Raw genomic sequence first — 14226 nt, forward strand, 5'->3', positions numbered from 1 at the left:
AAATAATAATTAATATAAATTAAAGTAATATAAAAAATGTGATCGTATTTTCAGAACGAAATTTTGTTTTGTTTTTGAGTTACGCAATTTTTTTTGTCAAAATTGCTATTTATGTGAAAATTTTTTTTTCAAAAAATTAAATATAAAGCAGATAGTTGTAATCCATAGAGTATAGCTTTTATGAGAAAAATGATTTTATAGTGGGTTGCCATTTAAAAAAATAATTTTTTTGTAGAACTCAAAAACGAAAGGAAATTTGGAAATTTTTTATTCTTGTTAAATCACATTTTTATAGTACTTTATCACTCATCAATTAGTTTTTTCAAAAAATAAATAGTTTAAGCAAAAAACGTGTGGTTCCATACTTTTTATTCACCTGGTATATTCTTTGTTTTAAGTTTATTAATGTTTATGCACTTGTGCCATATTGTTCAAACGTATATTTTATGTGTAGCATAGTGTGATGGTTTACACCTATTTTTTAGTTATCATAACGTTTATATTGGCTCGTGATAATAAATTTTTATTACAAGTGTATTGTCGTTTATTACTCACACGTTTTGTTTTTCGTATTCTTTGTAAATATTCACAAACAATAGTTGTCTGACAACAGAAAGTGTTTTTAGAAACTATTGTTGTGAATATTTGTAAAGAATATAGAAAATGTAATACAAATTAAAAAAATATATAATTATGGGCTATTCAAATCGCCCGCCCGTAGTTTTAGAGTCCGCGACGTCTAAAAGAACGCATTTTCAATTTTAGTGAGTTGTCGAGCCCGCAGTAGCTTACTAAGTTTTTTATTAAAACTAAGGATTTCCTAAATTATGGTTTGATTGATTAGAGGAAACGACTGTGATTTACCAATGAAAGTTTTGGTATCTGATGATGTAACTTTGAGTGGTTTTAAAATTCAAAAAATTGCACGTTTATGAGGTTATAACACGAAATTTGGAACATTAAGTTTATTTAGACATGACAACAACTTGGACGCAGTGTGTTATGATTATGAACAAGGATCGCAAGAGTGAAAAATGAAAAAATCACTGGTTTATGAACAAAAAAAAAACAATCTTCAAATAATGATTATAAATATTATTGTAAAAATATGAAGACAAAAGAAATGAGGCATGGTATCGATAGCGACGAGTTAGCTTCAAATTCCAACTTTTAAAAAACATAGTGTAGCATATGATATTAAAAAGGATAGGCATTTTCTTACTAAACAGTATCCATGGCTTGGATATACTCCAGATGGAGTTATATTCCACAATGTAAGCCCTGAGAGTCTTTTGGAAATCAAAACAAACATTAAAAACAAAATTATACTTCATATTTAAAATTTTTTGATAGTAATACGTTCGTTAAAACTGGGTTTCTTAGCTTCATTGTTGCTCTTGACTCTGTAATTGATATTTAGGAAATTTATGAATGTAAATAGTCATATTTATTTAAAATATTTACTAGTTTATAAGAGCAGCCAAGATAATACTGAAAATTTCTTTAGTTATGATGTAAGATCATGTGGCGGTTGTAATGACAACCCCACTTGTAAGCAATTTAAAACAGCTTATAAAAGACTTTTAATACATAGTGAACTAAGTAAAAAAGGATTTGGAAATTATATATCACTACAACAAATTAGTATCCTAAACTGTTCTTCATTTAAAAAGAATCCATTAAAAATATAAAATGATTTAAACAAATGACTTATTTTATCTAAACATAAATATTTATTCACGTCCGAAATAGTAACAGAATTTATTGAAGAAACAGTTGTACCGCAGGATTTGTACCTTTTAAATTACCAAAAATGTTACAATGCGAAAATTCTGTTGCGTCTTTGTTTGGGCAAACAACATTTGATAAGTAGCTTCATAGATTTTAAGTCACTAGGCAGATTATGCTATCCTAGTAAGGATGTAATTTATTTTAAACATATTATGAAAAATAATTTCGTGTTAATACAAAACTATCTAATTCAATATTAATATATTAAAATTTGTGAATAACGTTACGGAATAAAAAACATTATTTGAAAATCATAGACTAACGAGTATTGCTATTATTTATAAAAAAAAAAATGCAAAAATTATAAAATTATAAAGAACCGTCAATTCACGAAACGGAACTCGCAGCGTGGAACTCATTTGTCTTGGTGATTAAAAATTTTCTTGGTAATCATAAAGCAGGAAATTATGAAATTCTTGTCAAAATTGTTTTGAAATTCTTGGCCAAAAATTGTGTTGGCCAGTGTAATAGATAGTGAATCAAGTAATGAGGATAATCCGTAATGCATTTATTGTAACGAAACATTTTTAAAATCTCGAAGTAAAGAAGGCTGGGGATTAGGTGTCAACAATGCCTTAAATAGGCAGATGAGGAGTGCCGGATGTGACGACTATGATGATATATTTTTGTGTGAATTTTGTAAATCTTTCTAAAATCATCCATTATATCTGCATCATTAATAAAAATTAGTGAATAAATATACAAGTTGTATACAATTACTTACGTTTTGTTTATTTCATAATAATAAGTACCTTGCGATCAAAAAAATAAATAAATTAGAGTAGGCGGTGATTGAAATCCTTCAGATGGCAATCCTTATTTTTGACATCAAATATCAGCGGAAACTTTGACAAGTTTGCGTTTTATTCCTTTTGAGTGAAATAATGTTCACTTTAGAGCAGAAAATTTATATTGCTCTACAAGACGAAAACGGTGAATGGTCGGTCACTTTGAGTTTGTGTGGAAAATTTCTAGCCCAGATTCCCAGCCAATGTGTTGCCAACTGTAGAATTTAATCGATGCCTACTCTTAATTTATTTATTTTTTGATCGCACGGTACTAAAAACTAATATGGCCACTCCAACTATTATCTTATCTTATTTCAATTTTTCTCTGAGGCGCGACTTTTCAAACACCTGTTCATATTATAAGATTAAATAAGTAGAAAATAGACATTATAAATAAGTTTTTTTGTATACGCTCCCGAAAACAACTGTTTTAGGGACTCATTTGAGTCCCGAAAATGAGTCTTTTCCGAACTCAATAATAAAATAGTACGTAAAATGTTTTTTTTAGGTACTCAGTCCACAAAAACTATTTTTCCGAACTAAAAAATAAAAATGGTTACTATGGTGCTGAAATTTTTTAATTAATAAGAGGTGTAATTCGTGTTTTGGGAGCACAAAAAAATGTTGTTTGTAACACGTACACTTCTATTCAAAAAAAAAGCGTATAAGTAGTGAGCCCAACTTATCTTTTAATCGTTGTTACCTAGAAACCATAATTAAAACGTTACTGATAGCTGGATTTCATCGATGTATTTCTCAGAGATTTGCTTCAGCAGTTTTTTTTATACCTAGACCACCCATCTTCCAACTTATTAGTAATGACTACGCTTTTGTCAATGGTATTGTTTGTCGTGGCATAATTCAATTATAAAAAGCAAGCGAAAGTATTTGACATACAAAATGTCAGTAATACGTTTTCTTGGAAACGATTAATTAATATATCCCATTTACAATAGCCCTCAATACGTGTACGCTTTTTTTTGAATAGAAGTGTACCTAAAACGTTTTCGTTTTAGGTTTTAGGTTCGGTTTCACCTCGTCCGAAAACAGCAACAATTCGTCCGCAAAAACAGTGTTTTAGATACTTGTAACAAAAATAACTATTTTTACACTTTTAAATTTTCAATTTAAAATTTTCTAAATATTTTTTTATCGTAAACAAAAAAAACGTCATATTTCCCCTAAGTACGGTAATAACCAGACTCATACGATAATTTAAAGAGCACGCTACACGCTATAGTAATACGCATTCGAAAAATTGGCAACCCTGACTATATACAGAGTGAGTCATATATAAAACACCGTAACCGATTTTCAGACGAAACTCAAAAAAAATTCTCAGATACACTATACGTTATTTGATGTTCTGTTTGAAATTTTTGAAAGATACAGGGTGTTTCACATAACTTTACGAGGCTTGCGCCTAATGTACGCACCCAAATATACAAAAGTCACAGAACGCTGGATACAAAAAATACACATTTAATTATTTAATTTTTGGAAACCCATGACAGTAGTTGTCCAACTAATCACTGTTTCATTAATAGTCATAAACTGGAGTTTTTCAGAAACAATTATCATTTGTTCTATCAAGAGACGGCATGAATATGATTGTAGTTTATTTATCTTAATCACTAACTAACCAAAAACGTTGTAATTTTTGAAAGAGTGAACAAACTAGAGCAAATTATCCAATTTTTCAAAATTTGTAATCGAGTTCGTATCGGAATATGTATTATTGATTGCATCTTACAGGCGCAGGCCTCGTAAAATTACGTGAAACACCCTGTATAAACATAAAGTCGCGGTCTATCATAGTGGCCATTTAATTTATCTCAAAGTTGGCAGCACTTAGCCCGCCACTTCTAGAGTATGGGTTTTGTCAAAATTGGTCGCAGAGGTAAGTAAATTGTGTCAAAAGTTGTAATATAATAAATTTTATATATGAAGTACTCTAACCCAACTTTTTCAGTATTGTCATTTTTGATAGATACAGGGTGATTCAAAAGTGTCGGACCATCTCTTGGGTGGTGACAAAGGACATCCATCTAAGTTAAAAGTTCCCATGACAAAATTAGTTTGAGCCTTTTTAACGAGATATAGCTCTTCAAAGATTAGATTTTGGATTAACTTTTTGACCGATCCGATAATATAATCTTAAATTTAGCTAGCGGAAAAGGCAGATCTTGTGAGACTGAACACATACCTGTTGAAAAAAATCACCAATTTGTGTCTTATGGTGTAAAAAACGTTTAACAAAGTAGCAAATTCAACAATAAATTAAATCTAACAACATCGGAAACAAAGAAACTAAAATGCCTACATGATAATATGAAAATTGACAGTTCTGTTTTTATATAAAAAAAATCTTGAAACAAAAATCTGAATTCATTTTTATGCTGTGCTGAAAGTTTTCTATCACCATTGGAGAGTTGGTCCGATATGTCCCTAAAAAACAATTGTATCTTTAAAGTCCAATTTACACAACTTAGTTTTTACAAATTTCCACTGGGAAGTGGCTACTATGAATTGGCCGCAACTTTAGATACCTCTGAAAGCTTTGACAATTTGTATAAATTGGAATCCTACGGTGAACCTTTGACGGTACAGATTCAGCCATAGCAAGATCATGTTTGTTTTTTTCGTCGTTTGAGTACTTTTTTTATTCAAGGAGAAAAAACGAGAATTGTGGAAACTGTCAAATTCAACTAATGACATAACAATTACTTTGATTTGAATTTAATAAACTAAATTTTTCAAACGTACACAAAGCAAAGTTGACTGTGAGAATCTATTTTGGGTTGCATCTAAAAATCGGTCTTTATTATAAAGTCTGTGTTATAGAGTCTTCATTATCTAAACGTCTTTATTATCTTAATAGTGCAGTTTGCAGTACTTACCAACATTTTCCGACAAAAAAGTGAGTACACTAGTACCTGCTGGTTTAATGACACCTTCTCTACATTACCACTTAAGCCGTGGACACCACGGAATTATCGTACTACACTGGCGGAGACAAAATTTTGGACGATTTGTCATTCGACTAACATAAAAATGTAAAACGGACCTTAGGCAACTATCCTCACTTTCGGTTTTTGTAATTTTTATCCTTATAGCCAGAGAAAAAATGACTACAAATCAAAATAATTAATTGAACTTATATAAGAACACGTATTGCTGGCATTATTGTTTTGGAAAATCGACGCCAAAAATAAATTTCAACTAAATTTTCAGATTTTGTTTTCAAACGTCAATCATAATGACAATAAAGCGTGACTTATATTGACATTTTTTGAACTGACATAAATTTAATGTCCAAAATTCCGTGGCCGCCAGTGTGTAACCAAAGAACTTAAATATATGGAAGAAGAATTGGCGTGGAGAAAAACAGGCAATCGAAAAACTTCTCTTTTGTATTAAAAATTGCCTACCACAATCATTTTTTTTTTTTTTGAAAATGTACATTCAATTTTCTCGTTTTTTATTTATTGTAATTTTAATATACTAAACAGATATGAACTTTTTTTCATTATAAGGTTTTTTTCAACAATATCAAATTATTCAGTGACAACATTGCACATTGTGTAACAAAATATCTTTTCTGATGAATTCTTGATTGCCTATTTGTACGAACCACTATTTTACAGAGTTTTGTTGGTAATCTTGTAGTTTACGTCGCTACTACTGCGCATCTTACAGGCGCATGATGATATTTGCTGCATTGTTGCCAGATGTCTATTACAATTTGGCGCGTTTTTTAGTGGTAATTTTAGTTACAGGTGTACGATTACTACAATTACAATAAATTTGTTAATGAAATTATTCATTTGATTTTATTTGTGTTTTTTAACTTTGTTTAGAAACAATGGGAGGTAGAGGGGTTCCTGCACAGAGTATAATTGTAAATGAAGGGGACATTTTAAATATAAATCAAATTCGTAAGGAAAAATTAACATTTTTGGACTTTGCTTTTACAAACAATTTACAATGTATTCAGTGGTTGGCGAAACGTAGGCTTATTTCAAATTCTACTTTGTGTGGGCAGTGTCAAGTGCAAATGTCTTTTACAAAAAGAGCACAACTTTCTGATGGTTACACCTGGAAATGCAAGGAGTGCTACGCAGCAGTTTCCTTTAGGAAGAATTCTTTTTTCAGTCGCAGTCATTTGACTGAAGTAAATTTTATTGCTTATATACGGGTGGTCTCGAGATTACGCTCAGAAAGATCTTGCACATGAGGCCAGAATAGGCGAGACCGACAACCACACCACTGTAGATTGGTGTTCTTTTTTCCGGGAGGTTTGCGAGGGATATCTAATAGATAACCCAGCAATTATAGGTGGCTTGGACGAAAATGGACATTCCAAAGTCGTCGAAATTGACGAAAGTAAGTTTTTTCATCGGAAGTATCACCGGGGCCAATGGCGGGAAGGACACTGGGTGTTTGAGGGTGTTGAGAGAGACACCGGTAAATGTTTTTTAGTGGAGGTAGAGAATAGGAACGCAGAGAGATTGGAAGAGATTATTCAGACGTAATTACAATTATGCATGTTTATAATGGGTATTATGCATGGCATACAACTTATACATACAGGGACATTTTTTTATTAGTATACATAGCCCTATGTATACTTTTTAAAAAAACCGAGTCAATTTCATAGGATAGGCGACCAATATTTCAAGCTTTTAGAGGGTACTAGATATTAAAATACTCAAAACTAAAATTTTGTGTCAAGTTTGTCAAGTGTCAGTATTGAAACTTAAAGTTTAAAAAGTTAATACCATTTATGATACCCATGTACACCGAAGTGAATCTGGAGATATAGTCCCATCGCATAGCCCCCACGATCGCCAGACTTGGCACCTAACGTTTTTTTTCTTTAGGGGTATTTAAAAATAAAAATTTACACTAATGTTCTAATCACCGCCTCCTTAATCAAATGTATCAATATCCCGCCTGGGCATTTTGTAAAAAATGCATTGGAGCAGTGATTCCGATTTTTTCTTAGTTACGGGGGTTACTAAGGAAAAACTGAATGATTTTTAATTATTAACGAAAAATAACGCAATTAATAAACGCTGGGAAGGAAGGATACAACAAAACAAGATACGCCAGGGAGAATTGATATTATGAGGTTGAACCCTTTAAGCCATAAAAGTGGATATGTCAAAAAATTTCCCCAGATTAAAGCGCCAACGGGAATCAGTTGAACTCACAAAATGCCCAGGCGAGAAAAAGATTATTTCTATGGAGACGGCGATGGTTCTAATGCAACATTTAGAAGAGCTGAAAGAACGTATTCGTTCAGAATGTAATAATATAGATCCTGAATTTATCATGAATGCAGTGGCAGGGTTTCCAAAATCGCTTGGGTTATTGTTTGGAACTGCAAGGAAAGCATTTTCAACACTTGCACTAATTATTAAATATTTTTTATGTTTTGATGCGTTCAATTTTTTTTTAATTAATATTTAATTACTTTGTTGTTTTTACAAGTTTGTCTTTTATTTATCGATATTAAAGCCTTTGCAATATTGGTTGCCTATGCCTGGATGAGCTAATCGTAATTGCGTAATCAACATTGAAGTTGACCCGGTTTTTTTTTAAAATATACATAGGGCTATGTATACTAATAAAAAAATGTCCCTGTATAGTAATTATGTATATTTTTTAAACTTTTACTAGAATTCATATTATCCAACTTTATAGTAGGAATTATGCATGGCTTACAGTTTACACATACTGAGTTAGAGACAGAGACATTTTTTTTAACCTAGTCCTATGTTCAGTATAATTTGGCGTTCTATGATGAACCTTTGACGTTACAGATTTAGCCACAGCATTTTTGTGGCATTCTCCATATACAGAGTGTTTCACATAACTTTACGAGGCTAGCGCCTAATGTACGCACCCAAATATATAAAAGTCACAGAACACTGGATACAAAAAATACACATTTAATTATTTAATTTTTGGAAACCCATGACAAAAGTTATTAAACTAATCACTGTTTCATTAATAGTCATAAACTGGAGTTTTTCAGAAACAATTATCATTTGTTCTATCAAGAGACGGCATGAATATGATTGTAGTTTATCTATCGTTAATCACTAACTATACTATATTTCAGTGGATAGTAGAATTCTCAACGTCACAATTTACGAGTGTACTCAACTTTTATGCACAACGAAGTACCCTTGACAAATACAGTGATCACTTTTTGACAGCATTTTGACATTTATTGACAATCTACAAACAGTTGGTGTTTTAATTAGTAAATCTTGAGTTTATTTATTTAAACTGATTTTAATGTGCTCGTTAACGGAAACTGACGGGACTACAATACATCCTATTTGATTTGGATATTTAAAATAACCCAAAACATGAGTGTTTGAATAGTATTTGAACGAGTTTTACTTAGCTCCAATTTTGGTTAAATAACTCAAAGGTATAAGAAAAATAGTTTTATTTTGAATTTACTCATAAAAAGTAATTGCAAACCTATCAGGCATAATCAACTCAGATAGAAGCATCTGCAGGCAACGTCAGTAGAATGTGGAAATTGCATCCAATAATATTCGTTCTTGCTCAAAACCAAAGAAAGGATCCACTTGGGTTTGCTTCCCCCTAGATAGGCCTGCTTGTGACTTATTCATAGGAGCAAAAATTTCTTTTAAATGATTTGATGAACTGCAGAACTATCGTCACAATAAAGAATAATTATGCTAATCCTCCAACATACCAACACCAAAACACGTTGTATCACAAACTCCTATCACTGAAGCACGAAACTAAATTTGTGATTGTTAACTATTAGTCCTTAACAAACCTTTGAAATTTTCCAAACGTGTTAAGAATTCTCCACCACCTTTAGTGTAAGAGGGTAGGGGTTTTTTTGGCCTGACCAGGGCCCACAGTTGGAACGAGTTAGTATTAAGAAAGTCTTAAAATAAGTAACCGACAAATAAAGTTATTGTTAAAAAATCGTGTGTTTTTACTGACAAAGAATATACAGTCCACAATTTACGTTACAAAAAGGTATGTAATAAAACAATCTTGTTATCCAGTATAAGTCAAATATCTACTAAATATTTGGAGGGTTTTCCGATTTTTAGTCAATCAACTAAACCACTGCACCACTAAGGGTTTCCTTGAAGCAACTGCGTTTCAGTTGGGAACAATAAGTTGTGAGGCAAATTACCCTTCTATGTACAAGGTGCAAGGTATGTTTCATAACAATTTTGTTAATTAAAACTATGGGTGTGGCTAAAATGTTTGTTATTATCAATAACGATCTTTGATTTATTAAGAAAAACCAACCTTTTGTGCAGCATTCAAAAGTTTTATTTGTAAATTGATAACTGCCACAAACACCATGGACATGATTAACAGATTCTAGCAAGAAGATGCTTTTCTTCTTACAAATCTTTCATATCAGAGGTTCGATCAACGTTTTGAACAAAATTCCTGGACTTGGGTTTGGTGTTACAACTTTTAAATTCATCGACACTTTTTTATCGGAGGTAATCTGAGATATTCACTGTTTCATCCAAAAACAAGCTTCGGCTTAAAATGTATTTTATTACTTGAATATTCTGAACAAAATACGAGATTGTGCCCTAAAATTTTATTAAACCCTAAAACCATCGTACATAACCTTTAAATTCAATGCAAGAGAAAAAAACAGCACTGCCACCTTTAAAAAATAAAATAAAAAATCATGGCTACGAGAGTCAACACAACTTTGGTAAAACCGCTAAAAATCCTGTTTATCAAATTCTACTATCAACTGAAATAGATAGTAACTAAAAACGTTGTAATTTTTGAAAGGGTGAACAAACTAGAAAAGATTATCCAATTTTTCAAAATTTGTAATCGAGTTCGTATCGGAATATGTATTATTGATTGCATCTAACAGGCGCAGGCCTCGTAAAATTATGTGAAACACCCTGTACAAAGATCATGCTAGTTTTTTTTGTCATTTGAGTACATTTCGAATTCAAAGGAAAAAAGTAAAATTGATGACACTGTCAAATTTAATGCATAACATATCAACAACTACTTTGATTTAAATTTAATAATTTAAGTTTTTCAAGCGCAACAAAAGTCAAGTTATCTGTGAGAATGTATTTGGAGTTGCGTCTGAAAATCAGTTAGGGTCTCTATTATAAATGACTCACCCTGTATATTTTTTTAGAATTTCGTATATTCTTGATGCTTTTACCAGAATTCCTCTTGAGTTTATTTGTTATTTACTAATTAAGTGGTTTTAAAAGATTTGAATATTAGGTATATTCTACCTGGCTCCATCATAATGTCTGATGGTTGGAGGGCCTACAACAATGTGAGAAACATCGGTGGAGACCTATATGAACATCAAGTGGTGATCCATGAAGAAAATTTTGTGGATCCCAATGATCCGAATGTTCATATACAAAATGTGGAAAATATGCGGATGCGTGCCAAACGCAAATTACGCAAGCAATTTGGTACTTCGGAGGTTCTTTTTACGTCATACCTCCATGAATTTAAATGGAGAAACCACTTTCACCAATCGCAAAATATTTTTGGTGAATTTCTCGTTTGCTTGTGGGAACAATATCCCCTTTAGTTCGAGGGCCATTACTAAATTGCCCGAGATAATTAACATCTAATAATTCACGTGGTGGATAAATAATTTTATTCCTTTCTAACTATTTTTGAATTTTTTTGTTTTCTAATTTACAACAAACTGTACAAAATTCGACGTTATAAGCTTGTATTTTTAACAGTTGGTGACTTATTTAGTGATAGAATAGATTGATTGTACAATTAGCATTTTTTCTTTATTCATTCTTTTTAAAGAACATTAAAGGGAGTTATGAGAGGGAATTAAAACTCGTCAAAGTCCCATGAGAATTATGAGTATGTTTATAGTTACCGTAAGTAAAACAATACAGGGCGATTCAGATAAGATAATGAGCCTGACGATCTGGCGATGCAACCCAAAAAAACAAATTTCATTTACGTTTCGATCAAATTTTAATTACGATTTGCATTTGCAATCCAAGTTATCTTATGTTGCTCTAATAATGCTTTGACAAGCAATTTATGATTCAAAAAAAAACTGTTTGCCTACCTTTAATGTTTCATTGTTTCATACATTTTGTATTGGGTTTACACCGAAAAGACTTCTCTAATTTCTCTACCATTCCGCGAGAACTGAATAGCACTAATAAATCGTTCTCTGCACTGATGTCAGAGTGACACAAGATGATAACTTGGATTCAACTTGCAAATCTTAATTAAAATTGGATCAAAGGCGTAAATGAAATGTGTTTTTTGGGTTGCATCGCCAGATCGTCAGGCTCATTATCTTATCTGAATCGCCCTGTATTTGACTATAATTATTACTTTAGGATGAAATAAATATATTTAATTATAAACTCATCGATTTTTTTATTATTTTTTATCTACATGACAATTAACGCTATTTTCGTCTGGTAGATGGTAAGTTGGTAATTTTTTGTTATTTAATAAATTATAATTGTAAATCTTGCTTGATTTAATACAAAAAATACATGTGAATCGACGCGCCAAATTGTAATAGATACCTGGCAACAATGCAGAGTATTTCTTCATGCGCCTGTGAGATGCGCAGTAGTAGCGACATAAACAACAAGATTACCAAAAAAAGAATTCTGTATTAGGTACACTGGATTCCCGTCACAAATTTGGAGCCAAAAAGCGCCCCTTTTTCGGGTACTATTGTTGTGCAAAGGTGTATGTTGGTTGCATAATTTAGTACGACTTGCAAGTACCCATAGCAAAGCCAATATGGCGGCACCAATTCTCCTTCCATCTATCGTTGTTCTTTGATTTCAACCAACTGGTCTAGATTAGGGTTGAACATTACCTTGATGTGCATGTTGACAGAGATCTTCTCGACTTGGATGAAGGAGACATGGAACAAGACGGCGACGACAAAGGCTGTGTTGAAAGACGACGATTAGAACGAGACCGCACGTGGTTGTATTTATTCAGCTGCTTCTTTAACTTCCACAGTTTCCTAGCTAACGTTCTTGCACTTTTAGAATGTCCCATTGTTTGTAGACCGCGAATATAATAATAACAAAAAACACAAAATTCTCACAGACGCGCTAATAAACGTTGTCTCTGACTCGGGCACAAAACACAATGGCGTCACAGAGTAGGTATTGTAGGCATCAGTAGTACCGATAATTGGTATCTGCTGCACCCGAGTGGGGAATAGAGGTACTACCAATACGCGCTATTAGTGTGACGTCAGCAAGGTACGTGACTGTACCTTTGAAGCTAAACAAATAAAAGTTTATTTCTTGAATCCTGGACGTGTGGGGAGATTGTTTCTGAGGAAATAGTAGCTATGAAAAATGTGTGTCGTTTCGTAATGGTTTTAACAATTGTAGTCAACATTTCTGTAATTTAATCTATTCTAACCTCACTTTCTGTGTACTTCAAAAATATATGTACAGCATTGCCAGAATGTTGCAAACGACAGGAGTGGATAGGTCGTACCAAAACAAAACAAAATAAAAAATATGAACATTTACATAATGTGTATTTGGCTGAGAATATAAATTTTACAAGTTTACAAGTAAATATAAATATCTAGTAAAAAAAAAATCTAGTATCAATTTGGTACTCTAGTACAGTTAGAGACAAAATACTTTGGTCGTCAATGTCACTTGAGTGACATTAAATTGTAAAGCATGCTTTAGGACTGTTAACCTTATTTTTAGCTACTGTCAATCATAGTTAACAAGTTTTTGATAGGAAAATATAATAGCTGTCATTACGTTAAAATTGTCATTCATTTTAACGTTAAAGCTTGAATTACATTAAAGTGTCAGAAAAGTGACGACCAAAGTATTTTGTCTCCAACTGTATCACAACTGGCAACACTGTAGGTATGTTTAGCTGCAGTACAGTCGCGTCTGTGACGTCACGTCTAATAGCCCGTATAGGGCTAGAATTTTTACCGATATTTCGTTGATACATTATTCTCGTTTTCATTTTAATGTGCATCAAAGTAGTTGTTGAAAAGGATTATTTTAAGGTGGGAACCATAACGATCTTAAACTCAAACTTCCCTAAAAACTATTTTTACAAATAAATGTGTACAGTCGAACAAAATGAAAATGACGCCTCAATACCTAAACCAGCCTCTGCTGGGTGCCGACCCTTCTAACCGCAAGCAGGCAGGGTCGTAAATTATCGGATTGCAAACTTGACATAGTTTCAAGATAAATTTCTTTAGGGGACGGCTTACAGAAAGCTTAATTCAAAATTCAAGTTTAATTCAAAATTAAACTAATTCGAATTAAGTTGCCATTTATTTTGCATTGACAAAGGTCAAGTTAAATGAAAGTGTATTTTTTTTAATGAAAAATTTAACAAACCATTTCTTGAAGAAAATTATGCATTAATTAAACATTGACGAATAGACAAATCATTATTTAATAATTTTTTTAACTACTTTTCAAAATAAAATTATTTTATAAATCAATTAAAATACAAAGTGATTCACAATGACAGTATATGTTGGCAATCCTGACAGTTTATCAAAAAAATGTATTACATTAATAATAATTTGTTTTCTTTGTAAATTGTAAATTTCGTCTTATTA

General features: G+C 31.9%; 1 protein-coding gene across 3 annotated transcripts in view; it reads right to left on the bottom strand.

Annotated features, from left to right (window-relative positions):
• Positions 1–12755, bottom strand: part of LOC123015338 — an 89810-nt gene extending 77055 nt beyond the window's left edge. For all 3 annotated transcript variants that reach the window (XM_044415045.1, XM_044415044.1, XM_044415046.1), the window contains exon 1: positions 12475–12755. The gene's annotated coding sequence lies outside the window, so the exon portion shown is untranslated. The remainder of the gene's footprint in view (positions 1–12474) is intronic.
• Between the last annotated feature and the right edge of the window lie 1471 nt (positions 12756–14226).

Source organism: Tribolium madens, unplaced genomic scaffold (genome assembly GCF_015345945.1).
Source record: "Tribolium madens isolate multiple individuals breed KSU strain unplaced genomic scaffold, Tmad_KSU_1.1 Scaffold_97;HRSCAF=244;Tcas5.2_LG3a, whole genome shotgun sequence".
Classification (NCBI taxonomy): Eukaryota; Metazoa; Arthropoda; class Insecta; order Coleoptera; family Tenebrionidae; genus Tribolium; species Tribolium madens.